The sequence below is a fragment of the Acomys minous genome (genome assembly GCF_964271855.1).
Source record: "Acomys minous genome assembly, chromosome: 7".
NCBI lineage: Eukaryota > Metazoa > Chordata > Mammalia > Rodentia > Muridae > Acomys > Acomys minous.
In genome coordinates, this window is record NC_140488.1 from 111,354,292 (window position 1) to 111,368,761 (window position 14,470).

The 14,470-nt window shown below is 50.1% G+C and overlaps 1 protein-coding gene across 2 annotated transcripts in view; it reads right to left on the bottom strand.

The window, feature by feature from the left end:
• Window positions 1–14,470, bottom strand: part of BCOR (BCL6 corepressor) — a 115,200-nt gene that overhangs the window by 73,346 nt on the left and 27,384 nt on the right. Inside the window, exon 1 of one of the 2 annotated variants that reach the window (XM_084790794.1) lies at window positions 12,550–12,730. The exons of the other annotated variant lie outside the window; for it this stretch is intronic. The gene's annotated coding sequence lies outside the window, so the exon portion shown is untranslated. Of the gene's footprint in view, window positions 1–12,549; window positions 12,731–14,470 lie in introns of those variants that run through there. 2 annotated transcript variants of the gene reach the window in all.

Here is a 14,470-nt window from a genome sequence, read left to right on the forward strand (position 1 = left end):
TTTTGAGTGTTTTCAGTATACCAGAGGTGACACAGTAAGACAATGACTACTACATCAGAAAAGGCCACATTGTTTCTTCTTGGCTTTCTTGTCCCCACATCCCTAATGTCACCAAGAAGTCAACTCTCAATGGGCATAGTAATACACACTTTTAAACCCAACACTCAAAAGGCAGAGGCAGATGGATCTCCTCTGTGAGTTTGAGGCCAGTCTGGTCTACAGAATGAGCTGCAAGAAAGCCAGCAAGGACTATAGAGCGTGACACTGTCCAAATAAATAAATAAATGCCTTAAGTGAAGTTCTGGGCAATTTGTTGCCCAGCACAAGTAATCCAAATAGATCCCACTAAGTCATCACATACCTGGTGAGAGGCCTCAGATCACACCTCATCTCTGCATCCAAACTGGGGCCCCTGGCATTGCCTCACTTCCAAGAAGAGAACATTCTAATTTCAAAACCTAGCGAGGCATCACAGTCAGACTGTTAAAGATGGAGATTCCCAGGCCCCACCCCAGGCCTACAAGTCAGAAGTTTCCGGCACAAGGCCAGAACTCTGCATTCTAAACTGACATCCCATCCTAGGCAGCCCTGAGGCCACTGGTGTGTGAGCCAGCCAGTGGGCCCTTCTACGCAGCCAGGTTATTTATAAGACAACCAAAAGGGATGAGAAAGTCACTTGTGGATATGCTCATCGCATTAAATGTAAACCTTTTTTTTTTTCCCCCTCTTTTTTCTTCCCTTTCCCCTTTCTTTTTAAGATGGAGTCTCACTATGTTATCCAAAATGGCAGGAAAACAACTAGCTGATACTAGCCACAAATGACAAAATTTACTTCTCCAGACTCCGAGAAGACTGTTTTACCCTTACACAACTAAGACATAAAATTTTGTTAATTTTTTGTTTTAGTTTATGTATATGGGTGTTTTGCCTGAACATATGTTTGTATACTACTTGCATGCAGTGCCCAAGGAGGCCAGAAGATGGCGTTTTGATCCCCCCTGAAACTAGATTTATAGACAGGTGTGGGTGCTGGGAATCAAACCTGGGTCCTTTAGAAGAGTAGCCATTGATCTGCTGAGCCATCTCTCCAGCCTGTTTTGTTGTTGGTGTTGGTTTTGAAGACAGGATGTCAAGGAACCCAACTTGCTAAGGAGTGGTGGCTGGCCTGTAGTAGTAGAGGCTGGCTTGCAGTAGTGGAGGCTAAGCTGTACTAGTGGAGGCTAGCCTATGGTAGTGAAGGCTGGCCTGTAGTAGTGGAGGCTAACCTGTGGTAGTGGAGGCTAACCTGTGGTAGTGGAGGCTAACCTGTGGTAGTGGAGGCTAACCTGTGGTAGTGGAGGCTGGCCTGTACTTCTGATCCTCCCCTTTTCACCTCGTAAGTGCTGATATTGTTATGTACTACCATGCTGGGTTAAAGGACAGAATTGGTGTTATAACACTTCCATTGGCTCTATGCCCCTCTTTTCTAAAACTGCCCAACACTTAAAAGACAGGAGGGTTTAGGGTTCAAGACCAGCCTGGGACATTTTTCAGCCTGACTACACAGTCAGGTGGTAGAAAACTTACATTCAAGGCTCTGAGTTCAATCCTCAGTACCACAAAGCAGCAGCAGCAGCAACAACAACAACAACAACAACTAAAGCTGGCAAAAACCTATGGCCCTGGCAATTCAATTACTGGTTACACCCACATAGCAGAAATGTAGATGCTACAGGGTATATACACAAAACATCCACAGCTACATCATTAGTAAAGACTCCAAAGCAAAACTATCCAAATGCCCATTGGCAGTGAAACAGTAAATGAATAAAATTTGTATTTACACAGCGGATATGATACAGTAGGGAGAATGGAGCAATTGTTCTACACATAATATGTACAGAACTCACAAACATAGTGCAGAGGGAAAGAAGCCAGACACACAGTACCCTCCTGTACCTTTCTTTTCTACAAAAGCCCCAAATCCAGGGAGGCTAACTGATTGCTAATAGGAATCAGGATAGAGCGGCAATGCCTCTCAAAAGTGAGAATGCCAGCCCACTGTTGTGTAAGAAAAGTTGAGGTGCCTGCTTGAAGACCTGAGGAGGATTTGGAGGTGCTGGGGATTCTGAATCCTGATGTGGGTACCAGTTACGTGAGTGTACTGATCCAGCTATATGCTAATGATGTGTGCACTTTTCTAAATAACTACTGTGTTTCACTCAAAATAAATCTCCCAGACCCATCCGTGTTCACTGTCACCGTCACCATCACCATCACCATCATCACCATCATCAGCATCATCAACAGGGAAAGGAGGCCAAAACCACAGGAGGGCCTCTGGGAAAGAACTGCAGAAAGATATATACTGAGGGAGTGTGCAGGGGTGGGGCACACAGATGAGGGGAAGGATCCAACAGTGCTAGGTTCAAGGTGAACACAGTGAAATCAAACCCGGCTTGCCGATGAGCTCAGAGATCAGGTTGCAGTTGTGTGAATGCCCAACACGCTCCACCCTGATGGTGCCTGGTTTGGAAGCAGTCCCACTTCCACTTGTAGGCTAGGTTTCCTCACAGAAAGGCCAATCACCACACATGACTTTGAAGGCAGGAATCTGAACACCCAAGTAAGAGATGTTCTGAATCCAAACAGGGACCTGGTACAGCCCGTGCCTGCCTCAGAGTCTCACTCTCACTGCTCTGCCTACAAGAGGAAAACTTAGATTCTTTCTCACCGGGTGGATTCCTCTGATTGCAATCACTCCAGGCTTTGGTGATTAGATTCCATTAGCTGTGGGAATCAATTGAACAACGACCTTTCCCTAAAGAGAAGGGGCCAGCTTACAGCGCTTTGGCTGGCTGCTGTGGAGCATGGGAGGAATTCACTGAGGGAAGGCAAATCAAGTGGAGGAGGAGGAGGAGGAAGAGGAGGAAGAGGAAGAATTAAAAGGAGGAGGAGGAGGGACCCCTAAATTACTCAAGAACAGCAAGACAAAGGCAGGGTAGGTACAGGGAGCAAGGAGCAGCAAAGAGCAACTCGCATCCTTCATCCTTGCCCTAGGTCCTGGGCAGCCATGGAGACCAACTGAAGGGCTTGCTGGCAGCAGAGTAGCAAACACATTGGTGCCATTCCAAGACATGCACAGAAGTCAGCAGAGACAATTCCTGGCTCAGGGGTCTCCACTGGTCTTTTCCCCCCACCCCTGCTCTCTGCATCAAAGGACCAGAAGGCAAGAACAGTCTCCCTCAAGACCCACTTCTCTCTGAGCATTGGCAAGGCCTGTATTCCCAGGTTTCCTGAAGTTGGTAACAATGATCCATAAGCCACCATAGGGATGCTGATGTGTAATTATCATATGGGTTTATTTAAATTTAATCTAAAACACAAGACTCCACCAAAGGCGGTTTTATCATTTGATATATGCATTTGTATATATAAATGTCATAGCTAGAGATACACAGTTTTGGTTTGAGCCATCTGTTTCAGATTGGGCTACTCCCCACCCAGTCCACCGTCCCACCCTCCCTCTCCCTATCTGCACCATGATGACTCTGCAACTCATTTCGCTAAAGGTGAGGCCTACTTCCCCAACCCACTGACACCAGATCACAGAATTCCTTTGAACCAATGAAATGTCAGCAAAGTACCAGTGACAACTTCTGAGGGGAAGACTTACGAGCCTTTGTGTTCTCATTCTGCGCTCTTACCATTTTTGCCATTGCGCCCAACTGGCCCATTCATCCATGGAGGATGAAAGACACATGGAGTTAATTTGGACTCAGCTATTACTTACGGTCAAGCCTTCTCCTCATCAACCAAACCCATCTGACCAACAACACGCCCCCTCCCCCCAAATTAACAGCTTATCTGGGCTGTGGGTGACTTTTTACACAGCTGGATTGCAGCAAGAGCTAACACACCACCTAAGCATACTCCTCTGCCTACCCAAGACTCACTCGCTACCTTCTAAAATAATATACTATTTCTCTTTTTTTCTTACCCTTATTAGTTTAGCACAACTTGCAATGTTCTTTTGTTGCTCATGTATTTATTCTCCATTTTTAGTAAAGTGAAATTTTTTGATACTGTTCAGTGCGCAAAGACACCGTTCAGGGCCCAAAGCATTGAGAGGAGGGTGCCAGGCATTAAATAATTGTATACAGATATATAGGTATAATTCTTTTTCTCCTTAGTAAATCTTCTATCTCATTTGTGCTCTAATGTATGTGCAAAGCTCAGTAGCTTTGTGATAGGTGAACTCTTAGAAGAAAACAATTTTTTAAAGGGCTGTAATCTTTTCGGGTATGGTAGTACACGTCTATAATACCAGCACTTGGGAGACTAGGGCAGAAGGATGTCCAAGAATTCCAGGCCAGCCTAGTTTACATAGCAAGTTCAAGGCCAACACGAACCATAATAAATAGTAAGACTCAATCCCCAAAAGAAAGACAGTGAGAGACAGAGAAACACACACACGCGCGCGCGCGCCCGCGCGCGCGCGGGGGTGGGGGGTGGGACAGACAGACAGACAGACAGACAGACAGAGTGTCCATCATATTAGCCTTCAATTTCTAAACCCAAGTGATCCTCCTGCTTCAATCTCCCCAATAGTTTGGACTATGGGTAGGTACATGCCACCTCACCCAGCTAAAACAAACCATTTTGATGGGGGGGGGGGCAGGACAATTGCAAATGGTGTAATTGCTGATAAAATTCTGCACCCCATATCAGGGGCTGTCTTGAACCATAATGGCTTTGTGTGTATGTTACTGGGGTGTCGGGAAGGACTTCAAAGGGATTTAGGTGGCTTCTAAGAGCTGTCAGAACGTTTGAGTCTGGCACTGTGCCTGCATCACACGTTAATTAAATTATATGGCAGAAACACCACAATGTCAAGAGCAGATATTACTGCCTTCAAAGCCTAACATTAGGTGAGGTGTTTTCTAGCGCAGAGCAAAGTATACCTTTAAAACAAATTCCTTTGTCTTTCCTTGGGCTCTTAAGGCATTTACTACTCAACATATCCTATGAGAGTATATCCTGGGCAATTTTATCAGGTGCAGGGAGCAGGCCCCACAAAACTCTCTCACTTGCAGGACAGTGGGAGGTTTCTGGAGTCATACATGCTTCCTCCATCTGACCCTCAGCTTTGTTTCCTATTTGTTTGTTTCCCCAGACAGGGTCTTACTATGTAGCCCTAGCTGTCCTGGAACTCACCCTGTAGACCAGGCTGGCCTCACAGAGATCCACCTGCCTCTGCCTCCTGAGTGCTGGGATTAAAGGCATGTACCACCACGCCTAACAACCCTTAATTTTGTGACCCCCCCCAAGCCCCTTTGTGAGCCAAGGCATCTCCCTGAAAGGGAACTGGCTCTCTGGGTCTCTATGTAACAGCAAGCTCTGTCTTCTAAGATGCTTCTATCAGTAGGACAGCTGGCTATAGAATGGTCAGAGTCATATGACCTCTCCCCACATCATCTTTTCTGTTTTTATTCTTTTAGTGCTGGGGATAGATAAAACCCAGGACCTCATACAAGCCACTGAGCAACTCCTACCATCCAGATGCTGCCATATGCGTGTGACACACACACACACACACACACACATCTCATCTCAAGCTGACCTCAAACTCATATGTACCTCCACCTCTAGAGTGTTACTATTATGCCCATTTAATTATTTTTATTATTATATTTATCTACTTATGGGGAATTCAACAGTGCCAGTTGCCAGGGTATGAGTAGAGAGGTCAAAGCATAAATTGCAGGGGCCAATTCTCTTCTTCCAGGTGAGCAAGAACCCACTAGATAGGTGAAAATGACCTTGAACTACTGATCCTCCTGACTCTACCTCCCAAATGCTGGAGTATATGTATAATATGCCTGCTGTTCTTGTTTGTTGTTGAAACAAGGTCTCTCTCAGTCTATAGCCTAGCTGAATTTGTACTCAGAGTAATCCTCCTGCCTCAGCTTCGAGAATGCCAGAATTGCCCAAATGAGCCACCACACTTGGCACTGGAAGTCAAAGTGAGGAATACGAAATTGTTGCATCTATGAAAGTAATGCATTCCTCCATAAGTATAAGAGAAAGTTCAACTGGTTCAGACCTCTGAAGGCTTTCCAATTCTTTGGAATAGGTGAGTTAAATAAATATTGTGCTTTTGAAAATATGCCTTCCAATAAATATGGGTATTCATTGCACAGGTCTTTTGATTTTCTGTGGGTTTGGGCTTCAAGATAAAACTCTATTTTTCCAACCCTCTCTTTTTCAGGACAACATTTTTTTTTCCTTTTTAACTATCCTAAAAAGTATAGGCAGGAAACTGGGAGCAGTGATCCTGAAGAGAGGTAGAAATGGGTGGGAGAGGCAGACATTTCTCACCCAACACCCTTTGATAAACTTAGAATTTTTGGCCTGGCACAAAAGTTCCCATTTAGCAGACTGGGCTAAAGGTGTTTGTATGTAAGTGGAATGTGGGCAAAAACACACCACTGTACTTTAGCGGAAACAAGACATTCTTGGCCAGGCGATGATAGTGCACGCCTTTAACCCCAGCACTCAGGGATACAGAAAGGCAGGCAGATCTCTGTGAATTGGAGACCAGTCTAGTCTACAGAGTGAGTTCCAGGACAGCCAAGGCTACAGAGAGAAACCTTGTCTCAAAACCCACCCCACCCCCTCAAAAATATTCTTAGGGCTGGGAAAGGGTTCAGTGGGTGAAGCGATGCACAACATAAGCACCCATAGGTAAGCTGAATTTGTCATCTTACCTGTAACTTAGGAGGATGAGGCGGAAAGATTTTGAGTTCAAAGCCAGCCTAGGCAAGGTATAGAGACCTTGTCTCAAAAGAAAAACTGTAAAGATGGCTAAAGCTCTGTGCTGAGGAACTTCCCTAACATGTATGGAGACCCTTGAGTTCAATCCCAATACTGGGATGAAGAAGAAGAGAAGAAGAAGAAGAAGAAAAAGAAGGAGAAGGAGAAGAAGAAAATTCCTAGCTAGGTATGGCAGCATAAGCCCGCAGTCCCGGTTACATAACAAGCTAAGTTAGGCAATCCTCTGGATCCCATGAGCTCTGGCTAGCACAAGACCCTGTTTCAAAATGCACACATTGCTTGGCTATGGTGGTATACACCTGTAATCCCAGGACTCAGGGAACTTCTGCTTACGAACCTTGACATACACAGAGCATCACCATACTTTTTTTTTATGTAGCACAGGGTCTATGTTACCAAGCGTTCACAGCTACTCAAATCCTGAAGCTACCAGGCAGGGAACACAAGCCACCCTCAGTCCCCAGGCCACTCTGAGGAAGGAAGGAATCCTGCTCTTTGACAATTCATTCACTCTTAGGAAGCCTGCAACTATGTGCCTAACCCTAAATGGGGAAGTATTGTTCTGAGAGGGCTTCCTGGGACTTAGGCTAGCTGGGGTGGGGGTGGGGGTGGGGAGTTTGGCCAAATTTGGGGGCAATGAGGTCTGAGTAGTGGGCTGGAGAGGGCACAGTGCCAACTCTGACTGGCCCAGCGCCAAAGAGTCTGACTGAACTTGGGCCAGCCCTGTTGGCCCACAGACTCAGTAAGCTAACTGTTCCGCGCTCCTAGCCTCTTTGTTTGTACTTCCCTACAGTTCCCCAGTAGTGTTTCGGAATGCGCTTTGAAGGTTTCAGCATGTTTAGCCAGTGCTTAGGGAAACCAAGAGCAAAGGCTGGGCCCAGGCCAGATGGCTTGAAGGGGGGCACCTGTGATCACACTGAACCACCCCAAGGCGCAAGTGGAATCTAGGGGGCAAGGAGGGAGTGTGCCCCGGGGAGGGGGGGTGTATTTAAACCAGTTGGAATTCTCTCCTGGGAGCCTCCCCTCACAATTAGAGGCCTTGGAGAATCCCAAGTTTGTTTTGGTAAGGGTGACAGTATTCCCTTATCAAGTTCCGGGTTGGGGGGGGACACGAGGCGGGGGGGGGGGGGGGGAGAGAACTAAATAGAAAGTGGGGAGGGAAGGAGGCTGTGAATGCTACTCTTTTCTCTTGGTCTGGGGCTCCAGTGCAGCCTAGTCCGGACTTGAAAAGCTGCCTTCTTGATTTGTATCAAAAATCTCTCTGGCCTGCTCCCCAGGGGAAATAAACTTAGGCAGGCTTACTAAGGAAGGTGAAGCAAAGGGCCCCACGTGACCTCTGCCACCATCCAGACGAACAATCTGGAAGGCCCTGGAGCTGAGTCCCAGTGGGGTTCAGTTCACGTTGGGGGTAGAGGTTCCTTGCTGCACGCAGGCCGCCAGTAGCCTAACCTCCCTGCTGGAATCCAGCTGAAGGCTAAAGGTAAAAGTGGAGCTCTCAGGGAGTGACTGGCTTCCTCTTCCTCCTCCTCCTCCTCCCTCTCCTCCCCCCCCCCCTCTTCCTCCTCCTCAGCAGCTCACCCACAGTCCTTCACTATTTTGCACAGAAAAGGATGGAGTCTCCCCTGCTGGGTCATTTGAGGATTCTAGCCCTTGTGGCTCCGGATGCCTAGCATATTGCTTTGCATAAAGCAAGTGCTTAATAAATGCCAAATGGCTAAAATATTAGGCCAGAAAGAACCCCTTTCTCCAATCAGAAGTCACTGGAGCCCCCTAAATCTATTTACCTGTGCTTTGTATTTGTGCCTTTTTTCTTTCTTTCTTTTTCTCCATGACCTGATGTTTCCACCCTCTAAATTCCCCAGGGCTCAAGAAGACCCAAGCTCTGCAGCTACCTTGGTCTGCAGGCTGTCCCTTCACCCCCAGTTCTGAGCATCATGAACCTGCCTGGGCCCAGGCCCTAATAGGGCCTTGGGCTTCAGCTGCCCAGACGCCTGTTTCTCCGTGGTCTGCATAACTTTACCATACACACTCAGTCTTTGGGTTCTTGGACACATCTGTTTCTGTCTGTCCCAGTGGCCATTTATACAGTTCCAGCTCCTGAGTACACGGGCCCATAGCACAGGAGGAGCCCTGCTCCAAAGCTACTAGGGCGCTTGAGTCTTTTTATTTTTTCCCTTCCTGCAGCCAGCATTGTCTAGAGCTCTGATAAACACCCCCCTCTTGCTTCCACATGGTGACACGGGCCTGGTTTAGGGGCGCGTGGTCTCTGGATTTCCCCCTTTGCTCCCATTTCTCCTTATTTCAGTGTGGGCATTGATGAGGCCTCTGAAGCTCTGCTTAAGGGTAAACAAAGTGATCAGAAGGGTCCCTTTCTTCCCTCTCAGAAAAGTCACTTTCTCCGCTTAAGTAATGACTGCCTTTTCCTCCCAGCATCCTCTCAGCCTACGTATATTTAGTGCAAGCTGCCCTGGGTGAGTTTAATTAGGTAGCAACTCACCCAGGGGCAAAAACCAAGGACCCCTCTCAGGTCGTACAAATGGGACCCAGGCCTGATGGAGAAGCCTGTAGCCAGACTCCCCCGGCTGGGGCTGGTAAGTGACTGGCGGCCAGCAGGTAGAGGGCTGTCCATTCTCAGCTAATGATCGCCTTAGGCACCAAGGGGCGGAAAATCCAGGCAGGCTGGCAAGCTTCAGGGCTCAGGCAGGGACAATTGTATGGACCACTTTAACATGGCTGCAGGGAAGGACGGCAAAAGGAATACTGTGTGTGTGTGTGTGTGTGTGTGTGTGTGTGTGTGTGTGTGTGTATTTTCTCTCCCCAGCCTCCCTGCCACCTTTCTCTGGCTTATACTCTTTCCTTCCAGTTTTCACTTCTGTTTCTAGCCCACGCGAGTTGAAATTAGAAAGGTCTTTGAATTCATTTATTTGTTTTAATAAAGACAGCATTTTAAGCAGCATATTTGCAGCAATTGAGTGTTAAACTAAACACCAAGCCAGCTAAATGTGTTAGGGGGAAATGAAAAGTCAGTTTACAAGGAACATATAATTAACGCATTCTTTGACTTTCCCTAAGCCTTCTTTGTCTGGCGCAGGACAAGACAGAGGAGCCATAATCAACTTTAATAAAGTGAAAGATCGTATCCAGGCAGAAGGGGGACAAAAAAGTTTGGAATGGAAAACAAAGGCTAAAGAAGGGATGTTTGGCATGGGACTAAATATGCTTTAAAAAGACATCTTTTGTATTTAGTCAACAGCCATTTCTTCCTCCCCAATAGAAAGGCTCTAGTTTGGACTATACCTGTGAACAGCCAAGGCATACCCAGAGGGGAAGGGGAGTGGACCCAGGCACCAGCAGGAAATACATGGCAGTTCCAGGAGGCTGACAAATCCAGGCTAATGGAAATTGCTATTGCACAACACAGGAGTCTTCACGTGGCCCGACTTCCAATAAACTGTTTCCCCCTCCTCACCCCTCGGAGAAAGTGAAATAAGACATTAGACTTTCAATAATCTCATATGGTGATGATCAATCAAAACCCCAGAGGAGAAGGCCAATTTATAGAAATTGTATCTGCTTCACTGGGCGCCTGGAACCAGGGAGCTGAAAAGAACACTGTGGTCGCCTTTGATGTGCGAAGTTACTCCCAAATGACAAACGCCAAAAAGCGCTGCCTGTACACACGGGGTCTTTTCAAAGAGAGAGAGGGTGCTCCCCAGAGGCCCGCCTTGGGCCGCTCACTGTGGGGACCTGCCTAAAGCGAAAGCACATGGTTAGGCCACATCAAAGCTGTTTATTCTATTATCTGTTGGTTATTTTTTAAGTTGGAGTTGCCATCTTTCTTATTTGTTTTATCGCCACTGAAGTTTATTTACTGATTTAACTTTTAATGGACCCTCGACTTTGTTCTATGGAGTTACCTTCTAATACTTGGGCCTTTTTTTTTTTTTTTTAGCTAGGCCCCCTCCAGGCTTTGTGATCAGCTTGCCTTTGTGACCCTGGGGGGGGGGGATGCCCATCCCCTCCACCCCAATTCTGGAGGTGAAGAAAGAGCTCAGCCTCTGTTAACTCCTTGACTGCTGGCGTCTTGTTTGTGTAGCTACTAATCACCTCCTTTTGATCGCCGCCAAGTTCTCAGGTTGAAGGACGGAAAAAGGACCTCTTGACCATTCTCACTGGCTTTCCACATGAGCCTGAAAATGTCGACAAATTTGAAACATCTGCCGGACCGCTTTGGTCTGATTGCTAAAATATGCGGACCTCAAGCCCCCTCCCCCCCCCCGCCCTTTTTAATCTGTTTCATATTCACAAATTAAGCATTTAGTCTGGGTAATAAATCAGGGCGGTTTACGAGGCTCACACGAGACAAACAAGCGAGAAGGGCGCAACTCAAGCCCTTGGAAGCGGAGCTGCCAGAACCGAGTGCTCTACGCACTAGACCGTCTAGGGCAGCCCTGGCGCGCCCCGAAAAAGCCTCCCGCACCCACTCTTTGGCGGGCCAGGGAGCGAGCAAGGTGGAAGATACAGATGGGCAGTCCTAGCTTAGGCCCACACTCCTAGAACCTTTCGTGAGAACCTGGTGTACCTAGCCCGCCCCAACTCGGCACCCCTGCCCTGCCAGGAAGCTGCTGCTAGCAAAGGCGACCACCTTACCCTTCGCACACCCTGTGGTGGGCCCATTAAGTCTCTCCCGACAGAGAAAATTGGAACCCCTCCCCCACCCTCTCCTATCGGGCTGGGCTTCCAGCCTTGATGATTCCAAGCCTACACTAACCAAGGAAGCAAAAGGGTGACCCCCCACATGTGACTGCCACCAAGCCTGGGCATTACCCTCTCTGCGTCCCGACCTTTTCCCGCTCCCTCCTCCCAGGTTTCGACCCTAAGTCGCCACAAAGCTACTTTCAGATTCAAATGCGAAGCGGTGACGCCTTGAATGGGTCGGAGGCTTTACGGGGGAGTTGGGAAGGGGACTAAAGATACAAACGGGACCCGTACCCGCTGGAAAAACCCAAACCCCGGCTTTAGTGACCACGCAAACTCAGGGAGCTCTTATTTGTGCGTTTCCCGCCCTCCCCGGATCACCGGTGAGAAGGGGTCCTGGACCAGAGGTTTCGGGCCACTCCACGCCCCAAGACCTTGAGAGACCTCCCTCGGAGAGGAGAGTGGCTCTGGAGTCACCTCGACTGGGCCTTTTGTCGCCCTGCTATATACTCAATTTTCCTAACGACTGGTGTTCTTGATGCTATCACGGGACGCGGCGGGGCAGGAAACCGGGGATCCTGGCTGTACAGCCCACCCCGAACCTAGGGAGAGGATATAGAAACAATCCCCCCAACCCGCAACATAGCACAAACGTCGCCCTTCCTCTTTCCCTAGCACACATTCCAACTGCGAAAGCCATTACCGCCGGCGCGCGAGAGACTTTTAAAATATTTACAGCCCGCTCTCCGCACGGTAGCCTGATCCATCTTGTGGGCGCGGAGGCGGGGCGCTCAGGCGGAGGAACGGAACCCGGGCGGGGGGCGCTAGCTGCTTCTCCCCACCCGCGGGCCCCGGGTCCCCTCGGTGCCCCCACTTCGTAACCTCTGGCTGGGGAGGCGACCCGAGGCTGTGCGCAGAGCTCCCCCCTGCCGCGGTCGGAGGGGAGGCTCTGGCCGGGCCAGAGAGGGCGGAGGACAGAGTCCGGGAGAAGGGAGGGTGGGGAGGTTCTCACAGGGAAGCGAGCGAGGCACAGACCTGAGAGCCGCCGCGCGGTGAAATCCGAGGAGCTCTCTTGGCGAGGAGGGGCTGTCAGAGGCCATTTATCTCTCGCCAGAGTGGAGGCTCGGCTCCCACACCGCCCGCGAGTAACAATGGCAGCGAGCAGCAGCTCTGCATGCGCTTCAGTGCATGAATGGATTGCGGAAGATGCTTGCGCTCCTTTCCACTCCCGCGGCTCCTCGAGCGCCCGCCCCCGCCCGCCCCCTCTCCCGCCCCCGCCCCCGCCCCCTCCCACAGCCCTCGTGGGCGCCTTGCGTCTCGGGGTTTGCAAGTTGGGCCCTTATGGCGTGGTCCCTCTCACTCAACCCGCGCCTTCCCCCACCCCACCCCACCCCCGCTCCCCTCAAGCCGTTCAGAGCCTTGGCACCTCGCCATCGATTGTCATTAGGGGCTGAAACTTGACACTAGCCTTCCCGGCCTCCCCGACGCAGACACCCCCGCCAGCTCGCTCCCTCTCTCCCAGCCTTGGCAGCTCGCGGCAAGTTTACTTTCAAGGAGTTGGACCGTGCTTCCGCCACAGAGGCCGACCGCATGCGGGCCGGGGAAGGGGGGTATATGGGGAGGAGAGAGTCGGGGTTCCGAAGGGTGTCGCCTGCCCTGAGGCCTAGGGTGTTCCCAGGTGTTTGCTGGCTTTCAGCCCAGTCACTCCCAGCCCGCTGATCCATCCCGGGTCCTTGCATTTGACACGTGCGTATGCACTCATGGGTACTCCGACCCCAGCTCACATGTCCCGCCAACTTTCGGATCGGCTGCAGAACAGTGTGCCCAAATTCTTCATGGCGACTAACAGTTTCTGGAGTGCTGGGAAAGGTTCACAAACAGCGACTCTAATAAAAGCCCCTCGCCAGTTTCGGCCTGGGTCCGAGCGAAGCAAATTCTAGCCTTCTGAGGTCCCTTCCTCGTAGCCCTGCCAACAATTTCTAGGGACTGGGGAACCTTGTAGAAGTGAACACACACAGCGACCCTAAGGCCCAGTAGCCCGCGGGAAGAGGCCAGGTTTCGGGAATGCAGCCACACGTGCGCAAACGCGCACTCGGGAAGGCAGAGAGCGACCCGTGGGCCCAGGAGACTGGTGAGGACAGGAGAGAAGCTGGCAGTGAGACAAAGCCCGAGGAGAACGCCAGGAAGGCTCAGCCACAGACCCGGAAACACAGGCTGCAGCAGCCGCCTGAGCCCCAGCGCGGAGGCGTGCACAGCCAGGCCCTGCCTGGCATATCTCCATTCATGTGCCTAGTGAGGAACGCGCACCCCGACTCTCGGCGGGCCCTGCTGCCAGAGTAGGTCTCTGTCTGTCCGGAGTGGGTTAGGTGGGTGTTTGGAGACTTCCCAGCAGAAGAGGGGTCCCTGGGGCGGTCTTCATGGGTCCAGGTCCCTCAGGCATCCACCTTTCTCCGAGCTTGTGACAAACATAGCAGGCTTATAGGTGGAGTGTGGTCTCTCTTGGGAGTGTCACGGTCCACTGAGTTTCCATTTGGGCTTCCCTAGAGTGTACTATCTACTCGGCCTTTCCAGCAATTAGGAACCAAGCAGGCTTTCCTTCAACCAGTAGCAGTGGAATGCAATGGGAGAAAGGAGCCGGGATAGGTACCAAGGCTATCTGGCCAATCAGTGTCTAGGAGCCGCTGCTCCTCTGCTGCTACCACCAGCTGTGCTGTACTGGTCTGCAAAACAGCCTCTCCCTCCAATGAAGCCAAGGGCTTTCCCAACGTGCTGTTGGCTTCGCACGGACACACTCCCTGTCCCCACACACTGGGATACAGACGTGGCTGTTTTAGCCAGTCCTGTCTCCTCCCTGCTGGCTGTCCTCTCAAAACCTGACTGTCTAACCGAGTGGGTAAAAAGGGTTATCATGGAGTCTGGGGGAGCCAAATGGAGGCCGCTGATGAGTGGAGCATAG